Source organism: Phocoena phocoena, chromosome 11 (genome assembly GCF_963924675.1).
Source record: "Phocoena phocoena chromosome 11, mPhoPho1.1, whole genome shotgun sequence".
NCBI classification, from domain to species: domain Eukaryota; kingdom Metazoa; phylum Chordata; class Mammalia; order Artiodactyla; family Phocoenidae; genus Phocoena; species Phocoena phocoena.
This window is the reverse complement of record NC_089229.1, coordinates 721021-730565: the sequence shown is the minus strand read 5'-3', so window position 1 is coordinate 730565 and position 9545 is coordinate 721021.

Here is a 9545-nt window from a genome sequence, read left to right as displayed (position 1 = left end):
TCTCTTGCACCCTTGTCTGACCCGAGTGCTCCGTGAAGTGGGCTCAGGCCCAAGGCAGGAACGAACTTGGGAAACATCTGATGGAGCTTCAGCACCAGAGGACGGGACCCACAGGCAGACAGCACCCAAGACCATGGGCCCCACCCCCACCCCCGCCCGGGCAGCAGAGCCCACGGCCCAGCCTCCCTCCCTCCGGGCCTGCACCTCACCGCTGCTCCCACCAGGCCCAGAGCACGCGTGGGCACCGCGGGGCTCTGGGCACCACCCCTCACTCTGCCGCATCAGTGAGGCAGAGCTGATGGGGATGGCGTATGCCCGGCAGCGCTCACCTGTGGGCCTGGCCTGGGTGCGGTCAGCCACAGGCTGGCGTGTTTCGGGGTGGCCAGGAAGCCCAGGCGCTAGTCCTCCCGCCGCCCCTGCTCTGGCCCCCCCTGAGTTGAGCTGCAGGAGGTCCCTGGGCCCCTAGGTCAGCCAGGTGGCGTAAGTCGGGAGAGGACGTGCTGCCGGAGCTCAGGCTGCGCGGCCCGGCGCTGCCCTCCACCACAACCTGCTTTATTATCACCCACGGGACAGGTGGGGACTGCCGCACTCAGTGACTCTCCCCGGAGCGGCACAGAGGCCCCATGTGGCCCGGTAGGCACCGCAGTGGCCCTCCCTCCAGGGCCGCCCCAGGACGGGCCCACCCACCAGGTGACACACCTGGTGTGAACACGCCATCCCGGTGCCAAGGGGATGCAGGTGATCGGATGTGGATGGCAAATCCAACCATGTGACTTCATGGGGAAGAACCATGGCGGGGACAGACCCCTGACCCCTGGGGCTCCTGTCTTGTCTCTGAGGGCTGGGGGCTGTAGATGCCCCCAATGTCCACAAAGAACCGGCCCTCGAGACCCCTCGCAGGCCGCCTGTCCCCTGTAGGCTCGGGTGGTTGGGACACCCCAGCCTGAGCCCAGAGAGGCTGCAGGGGCTCCCCCACCTCTGGTCTCCATAGCCTGCACGGCCCACTGAGAGCCAGAGGCCCGAAAGTCCACCTGCGGTACAATCTGAGGGGATCTGACCCAGTGCAGGGACCCCCTTCACCCCGTCGCTCAGCCCAGGCTGAAAGGAGGCTCTTGGGTACAAAGAACCTGGACCAGCACAGCCAGACTTTTGTTGAATCAATGAGTGAACAAGGGGCCGCTGGGGAGCCGGCCGGGGCCCTCCAGCAAGGAGGGAGGGGCTCCAGAGGAGGGGTGTCTTGCGGGGGAGCCCACACACCAGGAGGCTCTCATTCGCACGTGCCCAGGGCAGGGGTGTGGGTTGAGGGGTGCCGGTTGCGGGGTGAGGAGAGACGTGTGGGTTTGGGGACACGGGTGTGTGGGTATGGCACGTGGGATGCAGGGCGAGGGGCCTGGGATGTGGGTGGGCATGGGGTGCAGGCACTGGGAGAGGGTGGGGACTGAGGCTCCACAAGAAATACCATGGTGAAGACTGCACAACTTCGCTAAAATAGCTCTGTGTACAAGGTCCCTCGTCTATGTCTAGGTTTCCAGAGAAGCACGCCGCGCACTGGAGGCCGTGGGGCCTGGTCCTTGGTGTCACGGGGTGCACAGGCCGCCGCCCGGCCCGTTGCCGAGGGGCACGACGGAGGCACCCTGCAGGACGGCGTTTGCCACGGCACACTAGGCACGGCGCTGGGAGGGCCCTTGGCAGCCCTGGGGGAGAGGGAGAGAGAGAAGGGCCCTGAGACAGTGCCCACCCGCCCGGAAACCGCGTCCACGGCCCCAGCCCGCGCCCACCTGCCCCAGACCACGCCCACCTGTGCAGACAGAGCCCACCTGCCCCAGACCACGCCCACTGAGGCCACCCACCAGCCCACAGACTGCATCCATCAGTGCATGAAATCATGTCCACCACCCCAGACCAGGCCCACTGGTACCCAAAACCATGCCTGCTGCCCCAAGACCTCGTTCTGGCCACGTTCACTGGTCCCTGAGACGGTGCTCCCTCCAGCACGCCCACCTCGGGCTCGCCCACCCTGCGGCGGCCCTCCCCCCTGCAAGGCGTGCACCTGGATGGCAGTTCCGTCCCAGCTGGCTCCCAAGCCTACCTGATCCCACACAGAACCCACCCGGCTTTCCCCAGCTCCCAGAAAAGCCCAGACCTCCACTCAAAGCCGAGCGTTGAGGTCCCCTTGGCCCTGCTTACCCTTCTCCACCCCCAAGGGGGCGCAATCCCAGTCAGGGGGAGTGAGCACAGCCCGGGCGGTGGGCCTGGGCCCAGGGCAGTGCCCAGCCAGCAATGGCTCAGCCCAGGAATGCCATGGGCTGAGCCACCACGCCTGGCAGAGCCACCCGCTGCCAGTGCCCTGGGCTGCGTCACTCCTGCCCGGGGTCCGGGAGGGTCTGGGTGGGGTGGGCAGGAGTGGGGGCCACCCGGCGCCTATGCAAGGCAGCCCACAGCTTCCTGGACCCTTGAGCGGAGGCTGAGCCAGAGCCCAGGAGTGGGGCCTTCCCCGGGTCCTGGGGCCAGCCTGACCCGCAGGACACGCCAGGGCCTGCGTGGCGTATGAGGGTGTGGGAGACCGGAGGCCTGGGCACAGGGTGGGGAGGCCAAATCTTCAGGGGTGAGCAGGCTCTGTTGCCAAGGGGGCAGCTCTGCCGGCAGTGCTCTGCCCACCAACGCACCCCAGGCCTAAACAGGCCTAGCGTAGGGCTGGACGGGGACAGAGCCCTGGGCCCACGCCAAGCTGAGGAAGGGCCAGGCCCCTGCGGCAGAGGGGCGGCATGAGGCAGGCAGGAGGGGCTGAGCCGTCCGTTTAGGGGCTGGCGTGAGGGGCTGAGAAGCAGGAGAGCCATGCATCGTGGGGGTGAAGGAGGAGGGGGTGAGGCCTAAGGTGCACCGGGGACGGGGGACATCACCAAAGCGGATGGGGTGTCCGCTCAGGAATTGGTGCTCTGGGATCCAGACCAGCCCTTCTGGGGAAAAGCACCCAGCCTGAGCATAGAACATGAAAAACATCTTAGAAGCAACGAAAGCTGGCAAAAAGCAAGGGGTAATCAGGTCGCGGCTGCGGGGAAGCCCTTCCTTCAGAGGCTTTGCGGGCCAGCACCCCTCGAGGCTCGAGTTGCCAAGGCTTTAGGGGTGCGGGGGCAGAAGACCACCCCCAAGAGGGGTGAGAGACACCCCACCCCTCAAAGAAGCAGCAAGCCCAAAAGGTTACACCCCGGGTGCACGGGTGAGCCCAAAACACACCTTCCCTGCCCCAGGGAGTGCGAGGCGTGGTCTTGGTGCTGGGCAATGTGGGTGGAAATCCCAGAGAAATTGGAGTCCCGAGCTAGTCCCCAGTGGGTCTGAGTGACGACTTCTTATCCCTGGGCTGCAGGCATGGCGGGGAGGGCACAAAGCATCAGGCTATGATTTTAGGGCCACGCGGGCGGCTTTCCTCGGGAGGCGGGAGATGAGGGGCCTGGGGCAAACACCACCCTCCGAGGGGCTCACCTGCATTCTGGAAGGAGTGCGAATAATCCCCACAACTAATGTTTGAAAGAAACTGATCCGTCTCTAATAAAATGTGAGCGTGCCGGCCGAAACCGCAGCACAGACATGACCAAAGACTTCACCTGTTAGAATTATCCGACACAGAATGTAAACTGACTGTGTAACGTCATACAATTTAGAGGTTTCAGGCAAAGGAAAGGAACTATAAAGAATAACCAACTTTACTGAAAAGTAGAGTTTCTAAAAAAATGAAACTATAATAACTAAAGTTAAAGTTTCAATGGATGGGATTCATAGGGCTCTAGACACTGTTAAGGACAGAATGAACTGGAAGACAAATGAGGAGACTGTGCCGAGGGCAGCACAGACGTTGAACGGGAGTGATACGGGCTGAGGGGCAGCGAAGGTGTGAGCAATGTCACACCTGAGCTCCAAAGGCCGGGACAGAGAGGATGGGGTGGAGGCAGTACATAAAGTGAGAGGCTGGAAGTTTCTCATAAACGCTTAATGACACGAGTGGGAGAGTAAAGATGTCCAAAGATTCCCAGTTTGAATAAATAAAAATAAAAATCCCACACCCAGACCCGTCTTACTAAAACAGTCGCCAATGGCGCCCGCAGTTAAGACAGCTCACTTTTGGGAAGCCGCGGACTTGGCTGAGCATCTCTGAGCGCGGCGGTGAAAGCCAAGACAGCAGAAAGATGCTGAGAGAAAACGGCAGGACTCCCACGGCAGAGAGCCCGTCGCTCTCAAGATAAGTGTGCAAAAGAGAAAGTGAAGAAGAGCTCCCGTATCGGAAGCCTGAGATGCGGGGAGGGTGCGGGCGGAAGAGCGAGCTGCGTGGTCTGAACACACGACGCTCACGTCCAGTGTCTCCGAGACTGAAGGTCACTGTACTGTCTGGGTGCGGGTAAAAGTATGATTTTCTCGCACTGCGGACATCGATAAGCTCAGTGAGCAACGAGCAATTTCTAGGCAGCCACTAAAAGGCCAGGGACAGAGTGTGTAACCTCCAACAAGAAGGAAAAAGCGAAATGACAAAACAGTTACTGACAATAAGGTCAGAACAAAGAGAAAGCGGGACCTGAGAGGGAGGGGAACAGACAGAAATCAAACGCAATCAGATGAGAGGTGCTGTGGTCGTAAGGCCCCCAGACGCCCCATGGGCGGGCCCCTCCCGCGTCATATCAGGACGGGCCGCCTGGCCGGCAGAACACAGCGGAGGTGGTGGAGCCTGACTTCTCAGGCCGGGCCACAGAAGCGTGTCTCCAGGGGTGGGTCCTGAACCCCTTGTTCTGAGGACGCTCTGCCCACGGTGAGGTCGCTCAGGCAGCCCCCTGGAGGGTCCACATGGAGAGGAGGTGAGGCCTCCACCCCTCACCGTGTGCGTGAGCCGCCATGGGAGTGGGTCCTCTGCCAACGTCTTGCCTGCTGCTGTGAGACCTTGAGCCAGTACCTCAAGGTTAAGGCCCTGTTGGGTCCCTGACCCTCAGAAATATGTGGGATAACAGGTATTTGTTGTCTGGAGTAACCTGTCGTGCAGGATCCATGTATCTGTGTGTATATATGATCACACAAAATGCAAGTGTTAAATGCGCCGTTTAAAAGAGGGTGGTCAACCTGAATTTAAATTTTGGCTGCTCTCGCCTTCTGAGACGGACCACACTCTGTCTATGCAGTGCGCGTCTCCCCGAATAAACCCACTTTCACTTTAAAGAAAGAAAAAATCACATTTTACGCAGAGGAATATCTAAAACGTAAGATTAGAGAATGACTGAAAGGAAAAGATATACTTGGAAAATTCTAACCAAAATAAAACAGAGGCTGAAGAAATATAAAGTAAAAATTGGCAGGATTGTAAGAAGGTGATTCATCCCAAAGATTGTCACCCTACTTGGCTTGGTAATTGATGGGGCGCACAGACCAGAAATATCAGAAAGATATAAGAGATCTGAAAGACACAATACACAAGCTCAGCCCCACTTCTGACACCCAGTAATCGTGGAACACACAGTATTTTCAGGCACCGTGAGCACTGACGACATGCAGTAACTCACAGCAAGTGTCTGGGTGTTGAAGTGACACCACTCCAATCAAATATGATTCTGCTAACAAGAAAATACAAGCTAATCACAAAATCTGATGCAAATGTATTTATAGGAGACCAATTTCTAAATAACTTAGAGATCAAAGAAATAACTGTAATGAAAATTAGAAAATACCGATCTGAATAATACCCAAAATACTGCATTTCAAACATTTTCAGATGCAGTTAAAGTAGAAAATAAAGGGAAATTGTCATCCTTAAATGTACGTATTGAAAAGAAGAAATGCTGAAAGTTAAGAACCAACCATCTAGCTCAAGAGGTTAGAAAAAGAACAAACCCAAATAACAAATGTAAGAGCAAAAGTGAACAAATAGGAAGTTGAACAAAGCCTAAGCCTGGTTCTCTGAGAAGCTGGATAAAGTGACAGACGGTGGTGAGACTGAGGGCGGCGGGGGCCGGGTGGGGGGAGGGGGCAATATTAGGAGTCAAAGCGAGACGTCATCTCTCATTCTGCAGACGTTAGAAAGATAATGAAGGAAGACAAGGTCCGCTTCCCATTCCTGCATCAGTTGGTGCCACTCACATGAACAGAATAATACGACCATCTCGTTAGATTCAGGGGAAACAGTGGAGAAATTCTATGTCATTCATGATAAACAGAGAAAAGAAAACACCTCTCGGCAAGCAAGGAATAGCGGAATGTCTTCGATCTGAGAGCGTGTATTTGCGGAAACCTTGCAACTGACTCCTGCCCCCCTCCCTCCCGAGGTTCCGGCTAGTGCAGTGAGGCAGGAACAGGGACAAGGCGGAGAGACCAGAAAGAAAGGAGGATACACGTCATTCGAGGTGATGGGATTGCATAGAAAATCCAAGGCATCTGCAAGCTAGTGGGACCCGGAGGTCAACTCGCCAGCGCTGTGGGCTACAGGGTCAGCGTGCAAAAGCCATGGGGATATTCTACACATCAGCACAAATAAGTGGAAAATAAAATTTAAAACACCATTTATATCACTCATATGTGGACTCTTAAAAAAAAAATAAGTCAAACTCGGGGCTTCCCTGGTGGCGCAGTGGTTGAGAGTCCGCCTGCCAATGCCGGGGACACGGGTTCGTGCCCCGGTCCGGGAAGATCCCACGTGCCGCGGAGCGGCTGGGTCCGTGAGCCATGGCCGCTGAGCCTGCGCGTCCTGAGCCTGTGCTCCGCAACGGGAGAGGCCACAACAGTGAGAGGCCTGCGTACCGCAAAAAACAAACAAACAAATATATATATATATGTATGTATAAAAGTACCAAAAATACATAGCAATACATTTGATGAAAAAACCCATGCTAAAACTATTGCTTAGAAAAAGTAAAGAATACCTAAATAAATGTCGAGATACATCCTGCACGTAGATTGGGAGTTTCAGTGTGGTAAGGGCGTCAATTCTCCCTGAAATGATGGATAGCTTTGACCCGATCCCCATCAAAATCCCGCCAGGCTACCTCTAGAAATCCACAGGCTGATTCTAAAATTTAAATAGAGGACTTCCCTGGCGGTCCAGTGGTTAAGACTCCGTGCCTCCAGGGCAGGGGGCATGGGTTCGATCCCTGGTCAGGGAACTAAGATTCCACATGCCACGTGGCGCGGCCAGAACCATAAAATAAAATTAAATAAATAAAATTTAAATGGAAATTCAAAAGACGGAACAGTCCAGGAGATCCTGGGCAGGAAACAGTGTTGGAGAACTTACCTGTCGCTTTTCAAAACTTATTTCAAAACTGCACTAATTAAGACTTAATTGTGGTATCGGTACAAGGATAAGCAAACGATCGATGGAACAGAACAGAGAACCAGAATTCATTCTGGAGAGTCTATCTTGACAAAGATGCCAAAGCAAGCGAACGGGAGAAGGCGAGTATTTTCGATAATGGTGGGGGGCGGTCAGCTGGACGTCCAGATGAACGCAAACAGACTTGACGCCACGCGCAAAACCTAACTCAGGGTGGATCAGAGACCACATGTGAACGTCAAAACCGTAAAGCTTCTAGGAGGAAATATACGGGAACATCTTCATGACCGTTGGGGAAGCAAAGTTATTTTAGGCCGGATACCAAAAGTGCTAGCCACAAAAGGAAAAGCGATCAATTGCCCTTTATAAAATATTTCTACCCAAAAGGTGTCACTAAGAAAGTGAAAAGGTAAACCGCAGACGGGGAGAAAGTATTACCCGTACACATATCTGAGAAACAAATATAAAGATTATCTAAAAACCACTACAAATAAATAACAAAAGGACACACGACCTAATTTTAAAATGGGTAAAAGATTTCAACAGGCACTTCACAGCGAAAGGCATCTGAACGGCCAGTAAACATAAAGCATGACTAGTCACCAGGGAAACACAAAGTAGAACGCACCTACCAGAATGGCTAAAAATACGACGTTTACGATGCCGAGTGGTGGCGGGGCTGTGGCTCAGTCAGGACTCCCATGATCTGCTGGGGTGGAGACACCGCAAACACCGTAGAAGGCTGCTGGTACTTCCTTCTAAAGCAAAATCTAAGCGTCCCCCGCCACCCGCAATCCACTCCCGGGTACAAACCCGGGAGAAACGATGCACAGGTCCGCGTGGAGGCTTGCTCTTGGAGTGATGGGGCACCTCCATTTGTGACAGTCCCCAGCGGGAAGCAACCCACCCTCCCATCAGCACACTCAAGCCTGGACGCTGCTCGGCGAGGAAAACGTGCACGCAGATGCCCTCAGCGTGGCTGCCCGAGGTCAAAGAGGCCGGACACAGGCGAGCACGTACCGTGTGGGTCCCCGTGCGGCCCGGCAGCCTGGGCTGATTGAAGTCAGAGCGTGGTCATCGCATGGCCGGAGGACAGGGTGCGAAGGGGCACGGGGAACTTTCTGTAGAGAAATGTCCCCTCTCTCCATCCGGGTGGTGGTCATGAAGGCAAACACGTCGCACCGTGTCTGCTGGAGACCTGTCCTTACCATTTGTAAGTTGTGCCTTAAGAACATTGTGTCGAAAGAGATATTATTCACTGTGGCGTTCAAAACCACCAAATAACCAGAAAAAAACATCTAGTGAAGGATGTGCCAGACCTCTACCCTGAAAAGCCACAAGCCACAATCCAGAGAAAATCAAGACGCCCTAACTAAGTAGAGTAGATCATGCTTTTGATTTGAAAGACAGTATAAAGAGATGTCAGTTCTCCGCTCTGCAGATTCAAGGCGATCCCAATCAGAGTCCTGGCAGCTTTTCCTCCCCTCCCTTCTCCCCTCCCTCCCTCCCTTCTCTCTGTCTGTCTGTCTGTCTCTTTCTCTTTTGCTTTCCCTTGAGGAGGACAGGCTGATCCTGACACACGTATAGAAATGCGAAGGGCTGAGACGGCCTCTGGTGCAGAGTGCCCTTCCCGTGCTGCTGGCTGGGCCGGGCCAGGTGACCTGCTCTCACCTGCATACGGTGCGGTGAAGGCGGCAAGCGCTGGCGTGCTGCCCAGCTGTCAAGAGACAAACTCGCCCTGGGCAGCTGCTGGCTCGCGGCTGAGGAGCCTGCGGTCTGGCCTGAACACAGCCGGTAGCCTGGAAGCAAGCGCTAGTCCTGCGGGACCCTCAGGGCCACAGCCGCGTGACCATCACGCATTGCTTCACTCCGAGATGAGCGCCGCGCGCGGTCACCACAGCACAGACCCACTCAGGCACGCACAGGGGTCCCTGAAACTGAGAGAGGCCCTAATAGGTGGTGTTGGCTTGGGAAGTGGTGGGGGTGGGGCGCGAAGAGCGGCCACAGGAGGTTGACCCTCTCGCCCTCTCCCACGGGCACCAAGACCGAGGCAGACGTCAACCACAGTGACGCTGCACACGGCAGGGAGACTGGCTGGAGGGTCACGCGTGCCCAGCGTGGCACAGCCAGGCGCCCTCCTGGAGGGACCCTCGAAAGCCGGCGTGTGCCCTGAGCGGACCCGGACATCGTCTGGAGTGGCGTCGGGAGTAACCTTGGCTCCTATGAGCAGGAAGCACCTAAGCCG